The sequence below is a fragment of the Podarcis raffonei genome, chromosome 4 (genome assembly GCF_027172205.1).
Source record: "Podarcis raffonei isolate rPodRaf1 chromosome 4, rPodRaf1.pri, whole genome shotgun sequence".
NCBI lineage: Eukaryota > Metazoa > Chordata > Lepidosauria > Squamata > Lacertidae > Podarcis > Podarcis raffonei.
In genome coordinates this window covers 33,696,516-33,710,256 of record NC_070605.1, presented here as the reverse complement: position 1 = coordinate 33,710,256, position 13,741 = coordinate 33,696,516, and the positions used below count along the sequence as shown (strand labels likewise).

Below are 13,741 nucleotides of genomic sequence, written 5' to 3'. Positions count from 1 at the left end.
GTTCAGAGAAACAGCAAAAACATGGGTGAATAAATGACTTGCAATTCCTCTTTTATTTTGCTGTAATACCACACATATAAGCCACAGGACAGATGTATAAATTCTCCCTTCATGTATTAACTGAACATACAGCAGAAGAAGTCTTAGAACACTGGAAGGAGTTAGGAAGGTGCCTGACATCCAAGTCAAATCATTTGTCAATCATGCTCAGAAACATAGCTGTCAACTTTTCCCTTTTTTAAAAGGGAAATTCCCTTATTCCGAATAGGATTCCTCACAAGAAAACGGAAAAGTTGACAGCTATGCTCAGAAATGTCAGCACTGACTAGCTGTTGCACTCTCCTGAGTTTCAGGCAGGGTTACCGTATTTTCCCCTCTATAACACGCAGATTTTTTCTCCTAAAAAGGAAGGGGAAATGTCTGTGCGTGTTATTGAGCGAATGTGTGGTCCCTGGAGCCAAAAAATCAGGCAAAAATCAAATCGCGAGTCACGGAGAAGGGAAACCTGAAAAGAGGAAGCGGCTGCTTTCCTGCATTCTGCCTCAGGGTCTTACTGCCCACCCTCCTCTGTTTCGTTGCTGTGTTTGCTCAAACGGAACAAAGAGCAGGGAAAGCCCCTCCCCTCCAGGCAAGCAGAGGGGAAAGCAGAGTGTCGTTCCTTCTAATTCCTCTCTGTGCTCCGGTGCTGCTGAAAACATGCAGGTGGGAGAGAGGGAGAGATAGAGATAGAGATAGAGATAGAGATAGAGATAGAGAGAGAGAGAGAGAGAGAGAGAGAGAGAGAGAGAGAGCTGGCTGGTTTGGGTGCTTGGGTGGGGGGAAACTTTTGCCTTTCTTTCCTCCCTCCCGTTAAATCCCTCTCCTGCATTCTTAGCCAGCTGCTTCTCTGCACACCCCTCTCATGCTCCTTTTCCCTTCTTTGTTTTTCCTTCCCTCCCCACTTAAAATGTGGTTACAAAGCATAGATCCACATGGATCCTCAGGATCTTTGCATTGGGTCACCCCAAATTCACCATCAGATCACATAGCATGTCTATGGCTGCAGCTTGCCCCCCCCAAATCACACACCCACTGTTGCCTGGGGCTGCAATGGTGCAAAAACGTGGTTAAAAAGCATGGATCCACATGGATCCTCAGGATCTTTGCATTGGGTCACCCCACATTCACCATCAGATCACATAGCATGTCCATGGCTACAGCCTGCACCAAAAAAATCATGCACCCACTATTGCCTGGGGCTGCAATGGTGCAAAATTGTGGTTACAAAGCATGGATCCACAGGGATTCTCAGGATCTTTGCATTGGGTCACCCCAAATTCACCGTCAGATCACATAGCATGTCCATGGCTACAGCCTGCGCCAAAAAAATCATGCACTCACTGTTGCCTGGGGCTGCAATGGTGCAAAAACGTGGTTGCAAAGCATGGATCCACAGGAATTCTCAGGATTTTTGCATTGGGTCACCCCAAATTCACCATCAGATCACATGTCTGTGGCCACAGCATGAAGCACAAAAATGATACATCCACTGTTTCATTCAGAATGTTTTTCCCCTTGTTTTCCTCCTCTAAAAACGATGTGCGTGTTATGGTCAGGTGCGTGTTATAGAGCGAAAAATACGGTATTTCCCAGCCCTACATGCAGATTCTGAGGATTGAACCTGTGGCCATTTATGTGATCCACCACTCAGCTATGGTCGTACTCTGCAAGTGTTGAGTTGCTCACTCAACCAGTTTTCACCTGCTTCTGTGAATGCATGGGATTCAGTTAAGAAGTACCTCAAGCTACTTTGCAACACCCAACAGAATGCATTTCTGTACCAGCAAGGCCTGGCTTAAGGAATGCAACAGACTAAAGCAGAACAGCTACATTTGAAATGCTGCACATGTTCCACAGTCTGGCCTGGATCACCCCAAACCAAGAGGGACAGTTCCATGATATAGACCAAAGCAAATACAAGGCATGGCATAGAAAGAATAGTGATGGGACAAAGAGTATCACACACCAGTACCTCTCAGACTATATGTGATGCAGGAGAATAGGGATCAAATCTTCCAACTTTTCACTTTGCAATGAAAAGTAGCTGGCGCTCTCTCTCTCTCTCTGTGTGTGTGTGTGTGTTTATGTTTATGCACCAATTTGATCAGATCAGCAGCACTGGTGGCATGGGATGCTTAACTTTTCCCTTCCTCCATCATATTCCCATTCAAGACCACAATTCAGTTGTCTTTTTGTACTTAGTGGAGCTAACAATATCTTCATAAGTAGGCTATTTGAATGCAGAAAATGGTGCATAGGTGATGGTGTATAGAGGCTAGATTCTCCCACCCCAGCACTGCTGCTGCAGTTGAGCATTACCTACCCTGCCTGTGCAGCTGCTTAAAGTTAAGATGAAAACACCAGCAACTTCCAGAGCAGTAGCTATGTTAACTTATTGCAGCAAAAACAACAGAGCCTCATAGTTTTGCCCTAAAAGGGCTATTTTAATTACCATGGACTTATCAACATTGTCACAGCCAATATGCACTGCTTCTTCCCTGTAGTAAGGTGCAAAGATGGGACTGGAACATCCATACTGAATGCATGTAGCCAGTGGCGTAGCGTGGGTTGTCAGCACCCGGGGCAAGGCAAGTAATTTGTGCCCCCTAACCCGTGGATTTGCGCCCCCTAACCCGTGGATTTGCGCCCCCTAACCCTAACCCCCAGATGTTGTGCCCGGTGCGGCCGGGCCCCCCTGCACCCCCCACGCTACGCCACTGCATGTAGCCACTTGCCTAAGATAGAATGTAGTTCTGCTGATACCAGAGCAGGATAGTCTGTGAACTGTCACAGCTATGTATATTTCCAGGACCGTAGTCATCATAGGTGCCTTGTCTAAGAACCAAGACAACAGATTTATTCATTCAGTATAACGGTATCATGAGAGAACCACTGAGTGTTTTCAGCTTAGTGGCAATTTAGGTGGCATTTACAGATCAGTACTTTTCAATAAAATATTATTAATAATAATCCACTCCTCCTCTGTAAGCCAAAAGATTATCAGGGGGCTCATGCAATGACTCTGCCGCTGGACTGTATCACTTCTACCTAGTGCCTCTAAAGCATATTGCTAAAGGAAGACAGATTATATGTTCTAGGGCAGCTTGGACTAGAAGTATGCTAGAGTATGCTTTAAACATCTGCCCCTGTATTGTGAGCTCCCTAGAGGAAGGGCAGGGTAAAAATAAAAGTGAATGAAGGAATGAATAAAACAGTGCAACAAACTAAAACAGTAGCCTTGTTTTTTATACATTGTACAACAAATGGCAAGGTTGCAAACATAAAGACAAGGACGTGACTCTAAGGAATTAGATCAAAAACCAAACAGGAAACAGGCCAATTAAATCACCAGAGGATGAACTATATGTTATACTTCAGCTGTGAAATGTACCCTCATTGGCTACTTCATCCTTTTTCCAGGTAAGGTACACATGGATTAAGAACCTTGGTGGAAGTAAGAGCAGTTGAGGTGGGGAGAGAAGAAGGAAGAGCAGGGGAAGGGTTAAGCAATGCTTTCCTACCCATTCCTTCCCCAAGGATGCTTTCCAACAGACAACAGGTTGTCAGGGCTTCATTACACAATGCTACACTATAATGTGTTGCTTGCCCCACAGTTAATTTAAGCGAAAGCCGTCTTCTCAATTCATTTGCCATGCTATCAATGACTGCCGCAATACATGATTATATTCTATCTATTCTAAGATTTGTAGCTTGACCCACAATAGAAAATTAGCTGAAAAGGAGCATGTTATTAATGCGTTTTCCTCAAAACAAAATTAATGTGGTAGGAAATAATCTATTTTGACGGCATCAGCAGTATTTCCCTGAATATAGCATTTAATATAAATTGGTTTGTTATTTGTATTTTATAAATTAAGGGTAGACAACCAAATGTTTTAAAAGACTGTTCACAGTGCATACAGCTGTTCAAAAGGCTAACACCCTGAAGTGCATTTTGTTTACATCATAATCATAATCATCAGTACCATTTGTAGCAGAAAGAAGAAAATATCCACAAAATACACCTGTTAAGAGTTCAGTGAACTATTATGCAGCTGTTCTTAAAGTTATGAACTGTTAAAGAAGATCAGAATGGGCATAAAGGAAAGCTGGCGGAATGGAAAGAGCCAGTGGAACACAGTGAACTCTGGATACAAACTCTATAGGAAAGGCAATGATGAGTATATTGGAGGTGATATTGCTCTGTATGTCAACAAGGACATAGAGTCCAATAAGCTAGAAACATGAAAAGAGGCTGGCTCCTCCACAGAAATGCTATGAATGGCAATACTGGACCACAACAGTAATTTAGTACTGGGGGCATGTTATTGCCACCCCTGATCAACATGTCAAGGATGATCTTGAGATGGAAAATGAAATCAAAGAGGCACCCAAATGGTGAAGTGCAGTAGTAATAGTGATTTAAATCACCCTCACACAGACTAGGTACATATGTACAGTCATGACAAAGAGGTAAAATTTCTAGATACCCTAAATCACTATGCCCTAGAACAGTTGGCTATGAACCCAACCACAAGTAAGACTTACTCTTAAGGGACGCTCAGCACCTCGTGTTCTGTGGAGAAACTGGATACACAGAAGTTCCTCCTCCCTCAAAATACTAGAACCTGAGATCATCCAAATGAAGCTGAATGTTGACTGATTCAGGACAGACAAAAGGGAGTAGTTTATAGTGTGCACAGTTCAACTATGGAATTTTCCCTCGTGAAAGCAATGGCCACCAAATTGGATGGCTTCAAAAGAGGATTAGACCAATTCATGGAAGATAAGACTACTAGCCACAATGACTATGTTTTACCTCTACTGTTGGAGGCAGTATGCCTCCCAGGTAATTACAAGTGGGAAGAGTATTGTGATGCTCAGGTCCTATTTATGGCCTTCCTAGAGGCATCAGATTGGACACCACGTGAATAGGAAGTTCATCATCTAATTGAACAGTGCTCAAAATGGTCAAAGGCCTGGAAACGATGCCTTATGAGGAACGGCTAAGGGAGCTGGGCATGTTTAGCCTGGAGAAGAGAAGGTTAAGGGGTGATATGATAGCCATGTTCAAATATATAAAGGGATGTCACATAGAGGAGGGAGAAAGGTTGTTTTCTGCTGCTCCAGAGAAGCGGACACTGAGCAATGGATCCAAACTACAAGAAAGAAGATTCCACCTAAACATTAGGAAGAACTTCCTGACAGTAAGAGCTGTTCAACAGTGGAATTTGCTGCCAAGGAGTGTGGTGGAGTCTCCTTCTTTGGAGGTCTTTAAGCAGAGGCTTGACAACCATATGTCAGGAGTGCTCTGATGGTGTTTCCTGCTTGGCAGGGGGTTGGACTCGATGGCCCTTGTGGTCTCTTCCAACTCTATGATTCTATGATTCTATGATTCATCTTATGTTCTTAGTGACCCTGAAGTAGATGAGGGTGGGATCCTTCCATCTTTTAGCATGTATCACAGCAACTGAATTGTACATTACAGACAGACAGGAAAAGTTTGGACAAAGCCTAGAAGTAATTTTTAATGGAAATTTTAAAAACATTTATATAGCAGGATTGGGCAACTTGTGGCCCTCAACTTTACTGCATGTGGGCAGGAGAGAAGGTGGTTAAAATGGAGATAGGAGGGGAACACACCCTTCAGGCAATGAGCACACACCTTTACCAAAGGTGATTGGTCCCTTCCCAACCAGTCTGCTTGGACAGGAAGAAGGAGGAGAGCAGGTGGCAGAAACTGAGAGAACCTTGCCCATTTTTGGTTCTGGTACCACTAGGAGTGGAGGAGGAACTCAGTTCAGTTCACATTTGAAGGTGAACCTAACCAGTTCGCGCTTTCTGAAACAATTTATAAAAATGCATATATTGCGGGAAAATGTGCATGTTAGTGAAAATGACGTACAAAAATGTATTATATTAGGGGAAATTGCTTGCAAAATGTATACATTAGTCAAAACTGCATCCAATAATGTGATTATTTTGACATATTTCATTGAAGATCTAAAATAATAATGATAATAATCAAAAATTGCTGCAAAAATTGTGGAGAATTCCATATTGGAAAAATGGAAAACTGAGAGAACTGAGAATGACAAATCCATCTACCCCTAGCAGCCCTGAACAGAAGAAAGGTCATTGTGATAGACATTCAAAAATGCACATAAGAAAGAGAAAGGATGAGACTTTGAAAGCATATGTATGTGATTTTGCTGCTTCTGCTGCTAGACTTAATCGGTTTCAGATAGACCTTTAGCATACTGTTATAAATAATAGAAGTTACATACCACACTTTTATAATATCTTTCATCTGAAGACTTCTTATGACTTAATTAAAAGGGACACTGCCAGGTTAAAAACCATAGATTTTTTTTATTAAGTAATTTCCTTACCTGTATTACTAATAACACATTGGGTTATTAAGCAGAAACAATTTTTAAAATCTAATTTACTACTTTATGTATTTAGGCAATTGGCTTTTTTTAAAGCATCTAGGAAAATGAAAATAGGTTGTCAGTTTCCATTTCTGTTCATTATCAGTTCTACTGTAGTTTTTCACACACTAGAACTGGGTTCTTGACTTTGGATATTATAAAATAGCATATAATTCCAAAACACAATTTGGGCTTTAAAAAACCCTGAGGTTTTTTTTTAAAGCCTTCAGTATTTAAAGACAATCTATATTTAAAACCAAATTACCAAATAAAATTCCTCCAAGTCTTAGGTTTCCAGTTAAATGAAAGTGCATTCCTTTTGTTATTTAACAAATAGAACAAAATATTGTTGGCTGGCTCTAATTTGTCCACCATGAGTGTAGAGCCCATGGCATGTGATGCAACAAATCCTTGTCTACCCCTCATATTGGAATCATGTATGGTTGGGAGGGTACAAGACCTTGATATGCTTTGTGGTGACCCCTTCCCATGAGGTGCCACCAATACGTGGGTGACATCCAGCTATATCTCTCTGGAGACAGTGATGGACTGAATGTGGGCCAATAAACCGAAGGTGATCCCTGTAAAGATGTGTTACGTGTCCCAAGTTTTCAAGTCTGGGCAGTGGGGAGGTAGCCTTTCCTGGATGTGGCTGCAGGTCTGTGGCTTTGGGGTGCTTCTGGATTCAACCTGGTCACTGAAGGCATAGATGGTCAGTGACCAGAAGTGCCTTTTTCCACTTCCAGTTTGTTCACCAGTTACAACCACAGCTGGACAGAGACAACTTGGCCACATTACTCTATGCTGAGGTAAATTCCATATTTGATACCCTCAAAGCTGAATTGGAAACTCGTATTTTAAACACATGTTTTAAAACAGCTGCAATGGTGCCAATTTAAGGTGCACATGGCAGTGTTTAAAGCCTTAAATTACTTAGGACCCCAAAATCTGAATGGCTGCCTCCTCTACAGATCCTCATTGGTGGTAAGATCAGCAAAGGTGTGGGGCAAAAATCTTAAAGGTGTTTGTGGGGGGGGGGGGTTAACTGGGAGAAGGCATTCTCTATGGCAGCTCCTAAGTTGTGGAATTCCCTCTTCACAGAGGTGCATCTAGAATATTAATTGTACATCATATACTGAAGACATACTTCTTTACACTTCAAATGCCTTTGACATTTGAGATATATCGTATATATTTTAGGACCCATTCTATTTGTGATCGTAATTCATTTCAATTGTGTTATATATTGTTGTAGCTCTGTGAATAGTAAACTACAGTTTCCAGGATACTTTGGGGGCAGGGAAGATGTGATTTAAAAGTACGCAGCCTTACGCAAAAGAAGGAAGAAGAAGTTGAGGTGTTCGTCCCTTCCCGGTCACCAAACAAAAGTAAATCCAAATGAGAAAGACTTGGGGGAAAGGACTGTGATAACCCAACATTTTCTTCCCCCTACACAAGCAAATGGCACTGCCAGTCAACACAAGATAGGGACAATCCGCAAGTGCATTTTTAAGAAACTGAAAGCTGGAATAAACAACAAACAAGAAAATCAATGGCACAGAAGTTTCTAAAAGTGACCTGTACTAACAAACAAAGTACAGTAATAACCACAAATAAAAGTGATAACCACAACCCAAAACTTGTCTGGCAGCAGGTAAAATGACACTTAAGTGAACGAAAAGCAGTTGTAAAGACTTGGGATGTACTATTATAGTCACACTAGAATTCATCATAACTAAGAAAAAGAATTGTTTCAGATTTAAAGGTTTGTGTTCTGTGAACTTCAAAAGATATTTGTCAAGTATGTGTTAGACACTAACAGAACATTTTTCATCAAGGATAATTTGGTGGAGAAAAGATTAGAGCTCTGTGGACCCTGATGGGACTCAAGTGCTGGCGCTTAAAATTAGAGCAATACAGCAACTTATAGACTAACACCTGAGGGAAAGCAGACAGGTAACCAGAAGCACCCTCATCAGAATGACTCACTCCTAAGGGATGATGTTAAAAACACTTGAAGTCCTCAAAATGAGAACAGAATTGAGGTTGACAATACACACATTGAAACCAATGAGAAGCAATCAATTGAAGCTTGACTTTTTAAAAAATAAGCCGCAAACATCCAAAGAGTGATGAATCTATAGCTACATGTATGCAAATGCTGTAAAAGAGAAACCAGAGCTGGGTTTGTTTATCTTTCATTGATGGAATTTAGATGCCACCTTACAAAAACTAGTTAAAAATCAGATGTTCATCTAGTGATGTTTTCCCTATCTGAAGAGATCTCCACAGCCACAGACTGACATTTCATATGGCCTTTTCAGTGGGCTCAGCTAACACAACCATCAAAGGGTGGTGGTGTCAGATGGCACGGGCTGTGCATTAAGAGAACACGTGGACCCATGGGGTGCCCCTAGTCTGAAGTGGCATAGTCCAGGGACACGTTTCCAGCAGGGACCAGGCTGTAGTTACGTGATTCAGAACCCTTCATGAGCAAAAGGCTATTCACCTTTCCTCTCTCCTCCACTTTTGTTTGCGTTTTTGACTGAGTCCCACAAAGCAGGGGGCGGGGAAGCATTTTTGGGAACAGTGTAAGGAGAGGAGTCATCTACATGCCTCTCCATCTCCTCAGAGATACGCTGGAAACTTTTGCACATGTCTGGGCAGCTATGCCTGAACACAGCAAGTAGATGGGGAAACTTGGTAGGACCATTCATACTACAGGGGATCCCCACTAATCCCTGTAATTGGTGGAGTTCAACTTCTGTATGTCAAAGAATTAAACAGGTTGTGGGATGTGGGAATAAAACAAAACTATGCTGTAATATCACTGTGGATATAAATTACAGCCATAAGGATGAGACACACGCTTAGCTGTTTATCAAAATGGTGAGCAGGTGTTTTGAAACACAAAGTGGTGGGGAACAGACAGTCTACAAGGCAAAGAACAATGGTAATGGGTCATTTTAGCTTATTACAAGAAAAAATGGGTCTAGGTGGATATGCTGATAGGAATGTTTTAATTATGGTTTTTATGGATGTTTAATTGGTGTTTTATATAATTGTTCTTTTAAATGGTTGAACCCTACCCTAGGACTTTATGGTTCTAGTAATAAATAAATATATGTGTACAAAAACAGAAATTGCCTTGGGAGGAGTTATAGAAAGAACAAAGGATTTTAGAGTTACTTTAACTCTAAACAGCACTTAATGCCTGGTATACATGGGAGTGTTGAATGGTTTCTTTAAATGTAAAGGTTCATCATTGTTCCACCCGATGTGTATGTCTTTAAGGGGCCAGAGCAAGGGCCAGAGCAAGACCCAGCTTTACAGCTGTGAAACATAGCAGGTGCTGCTGAGTTGTATTTGATTAAGGTGTGTCAGCATTTGGGTGTAGTATATAAGGAGCAGCACCTAGCTCTCCCATTACCCTGGGGGATGGGTTGGTGGTTGGGTCTGGTTTGGTTGTTAATGTGTTTAGTGTAAAAGGAGTTTTTGTTTTTCTTATTAAAACCTTGTTTAAGTTATTTCTGAGTCCTTCTTTTTTAATGCATGGTCTCCCCAGCAAGCTCTCTGCTGCGCTACCATACTGCAAATAGACAACAGGGAGTTGTATATACATGAGCAACTTCATGTCTGGGTTCCAAAGCGTATTTGGGAGGTTAGTGAAAAACTTACTGCAGCTGATGCTGTTTTATTTGTTATACACCAACATTTGTGAAGATTTGTTCTGATTGGTATCTTGCTATCTGCCTCATTTAGGTACTTGAAATGCATGCAGAAGTTACCACATTTGTATGTGCCTCCTCTCTGGGGGTGTACAAAAGGGGTTTCACTAGAAAGCTGAAAGAAAAGGCTCTCTACAACCAAAGACAGGCTGGAGTAAAAGAAGAGAAAATAATTTAGAAGTAATGCTCAAGCAATAACATTTTCATTGCAGCGATTGAAAAAAAATATATCCAAAGCTATCAGAACCAGTTTACAAAAGAATTTAGAATATCCTCTGAGGTCTTTTTTCCTTATCTCATGGATAGCCTTAGCACACAGTGGAGATATTCACTTGACTGTAACCTGTTTTGCTAAAAAGATTAGCCTGAGCACAATTTCTATCCAGTGTCTTCATTTCTTTCAACATAAAAGGCAGGAATTGCAGGTGGACTATTATCCTAAAATAATCCTGTTATAATACTGCACAGTGACATTTGTTATGTGTGTCCAGTTACACATGTAGAAAATATATAGAGATTACACTACTCTGCAGATTTGAGAAGGCAAGACAAAAAAAGAAAACGTTTAGTTCCCAAGTGGGTGCATTCAGATGTCACAGTAACTTTGCTCTCATAGGTGGGGAATCTGTTGCCCTACAAATACTGGGTTCTTCCAGACTGTCATGATTTTGTGGCAAACAGGTATGCTCTTCCATTTGGCCATTCATTATGGTGAACCATCTGTGAAGCCACACTTGCCTTCTTTGGGACACATGTACAATCACTGCAAGAGAATCAAGTTCAAGTGCAACCAGTTCCATCAGAGCATGATTGTACAGAGTGCTGATTACCTGCCCCTTGTGATGATTCACAAAGGCATCTCTCTGATCTGAGCAATGTTTCGTGGTTGTTGGTTTGTGTGTGTTTTTAAATCAACCAATTTTTTTATTAAAAAAAAAAGAAATGGTATTGAATAAATGTTTAATCAGGTAAACATGCCAAAGTTCTTTCCCCCCGCTTTAAAGCCAATAGTCCGCCTGAAGGAGGGAGACGGGCAGAAATCTATGTTAAATTAGGAGTCAGGCACATGTGTCATTAAAGGAGCAAAGGCAGCAGGCAGGCAGCAGCAGAGCTTGCTTTGCAGCAGAAAAACAAGTCTGTATGCACCCAAAGATTTGACAAATTTCTACTGAAGTATGCATACAGTTTCATTTTTTCTGAAAAAAACTGCATAGGGCTAAATGAATGAAAATGCATGTCTTTGAAAGCGATGGTGAGATGTGCACACCCAGCATGAAGAATGCCCCCTGAAAAGCTGCTAAAGGCTGCTAACACATAGGTGATACTTGTAACAGGATCTAGATCCACTCACCTAATGTACTGCCATTCATATGTTGCAAGGCATAGACTTTCTCCAACCAGGGTCAGGAAATGCATATATGTGTGTGGATATGTGTCTTGTTGGGACGCAGGTGGCGCTGTGGGTAAAAGCTTCAGCGCCTAGGGCTTGCCGATTGAAAGGTCGGCGGTTCGAATCCCCGCGGCGGGGTGCGCTCCCGTTGCTCGGTCCCAGCGCCTGCCAACCTAGCAGTTCGAAAGCACCCCCGGGTGCAAGTAGATAAATAGGGACCGCTTACTGGCGGGAAGGTAAACGGCGTTTCCGTGTGCTGCGCTGGCTCACCACATGCAGCTTTGTCACGCTGGCCACGTGACCCAGAAGTGTCTCCGGACAGCGCTGGCCCCCGGCCTCTTAAGTGAGATGGGCGCACAACCCTAGAGTCTGTCAAGACTGGCCTGTACGGGCAGGGGTACCTTTACCTTTTACTATGTGTCTTGTTAATATGCTGCTACCTGCCCTGACGTTATTTTTTATGATGAAGAGCAGGCTAAAATTTAATAACTGCACACCTAAAATAAGAAGAGATGTGTGAAACAATGCATTGTGGAGGGGGCTGGTCAGGCCAGGACAGAGAACAGGAGGGGACGAAAGATGATTCCGGGGAGGGATACAGTGGACTGGGCAATCCTCAACTCAGCTCAAGAGAGCTTGAGGAAGAGGCTCCTTGGGAAGGTACTAAGTGAGGAGGATTTCCCTCACCACGTTACAGCTCCCTGTCAGTCCCAACAGTGCAAGACACAGGCTCCACCTCCATTTCTGATGCTACTGAAGTAGACTGCTATCACATCCACTTTGCCTATTGAACCACCACTGCCACCTCCAGACTTGTCAGAAACAATGTCCAATCAGTTCCAACTCTCCAGAGCAGGCATAGGCAAACTTGGCCCTCCAGATGTTTTTGGCCTACAACTCCCATGATTCCTAGCTAACAGAACTAGTGGTCAGGGATGGTGGGAATTGTAGTCCCAAAACATCTGGAGGGCCGAGTTTGCCTATGCCTGCTCCAGAGGTTTTCTTAGCCTGCAGTAATGCCTCTTCCATCACCCAGGACATGGAGAAACCAATGCAGGCTTGAACAGACAGAGCTGGTTCAGCCTTCTCAGCAAAGTGCTAGGTTGCTTGCCCAGTCTGAGCCTTGGAGCCACTGTGCCTACCCCCTTATAATGGGTTTGCTGAAGAAGGGTGGTGGTGCGGTCATTGTTGGAGCAACATATTTGCTTTGTAGCTATGTGCTGTGCCTTTGATCAGTGCTTTACATGAAAGCTTTTAGTAGAAACCACCACAGGAGGACAAGTTCATAAACGAGTGGGAGCCAAGGCAGGTGGGTTTGAAAGTGCAGCATGGACAAATAGGAGATGGACCTTCCATCTACCCACGCTGTTTGCCCGTAACCACGAACCCCTTTGTTCTGTTACTGGTGAGGCTATGAAACTGGTAATTTCAGCCAGGAGAAAAACAGATGATGTAAAATTATTTAATGTATATATTGCCCCCTTTTCATGGAACTATGCTGTGTAAATAGGTATCACAGGTAGTCACCCCATCCAGACACTAAGCAGCCCCAGACCTACTTAGTTGCTGCAATATTGATGTATCGTTTATCATGATCTATATTCTGTGGCAGAAAGCACAAACGGATGAGGGTTTAGTTCTTCTATTCCACTTGCCCACACTTTGTTTTCAATCACCCTTACCAATTTATATAGTTTTCAAATCGGATCTGTTACTGTCATGTCTAGTTTGAACCTCTGCTCTTGCCTTTAAGAAATCCTGATTCTATATAAGCTTAGACATGGGCAGCAATAGGTACTCTGGTGCTCTAAATAAAATGGTGAAATGATTTACATTCCAGTCCAGCTGCTAATCCATCTCACTTCCACTAAGTCTTGTTGAGTCAAATGAGTCCTCTTTCGCTACAGCTCCCTTTCTGTTTTTACAAACATGCTATCTAGTATGACTTGCCAAATCCATTAATTTTAATTGTTGTATTCATTTAAAGATTTATATCCTGCCTTTTGGCCTCTCACAACATCAATCAAATTAATACACAATTGGTAAAACAGTAAAGATGAAAGAAGAAGAAAAAGAGCTTTAATCCAGAAGCTAGATATTAAAAAAACAAAAGGTGTGAAGGAGCCTCTGAGGGCAGGGAATTCCACAAC

At 42.2% G+C, this 13,741-nt stretch overlaps 1 protein-coding gene and 1 long non-coding RNA gene across 7 annotated transcripts in view; one reads left to right on the top strand and one right to left on the bottom strand.

Annotated features, from left to right (window-relative positions):
* Positions 1-13,741, bottom strand: part of ZBTB20 (zinc finger and BTB domain containing 20) — a 484,288-nt gene that overhangs the window by 204,536 nt on the left and 266,011 nt on the right. The gene's annotated exons all lie outside the window — the stretch shown is intronic.
* Positions 349-1,053, top strand: LOC128412773 (uncharacterized). The gene is made up of 2 exons (XR_008330158.1): positions 349-682; positions 770-1,053. It is a non-coding gene; the product is annotated as an uncharacterized LOC128412773 (long non-coding RNA).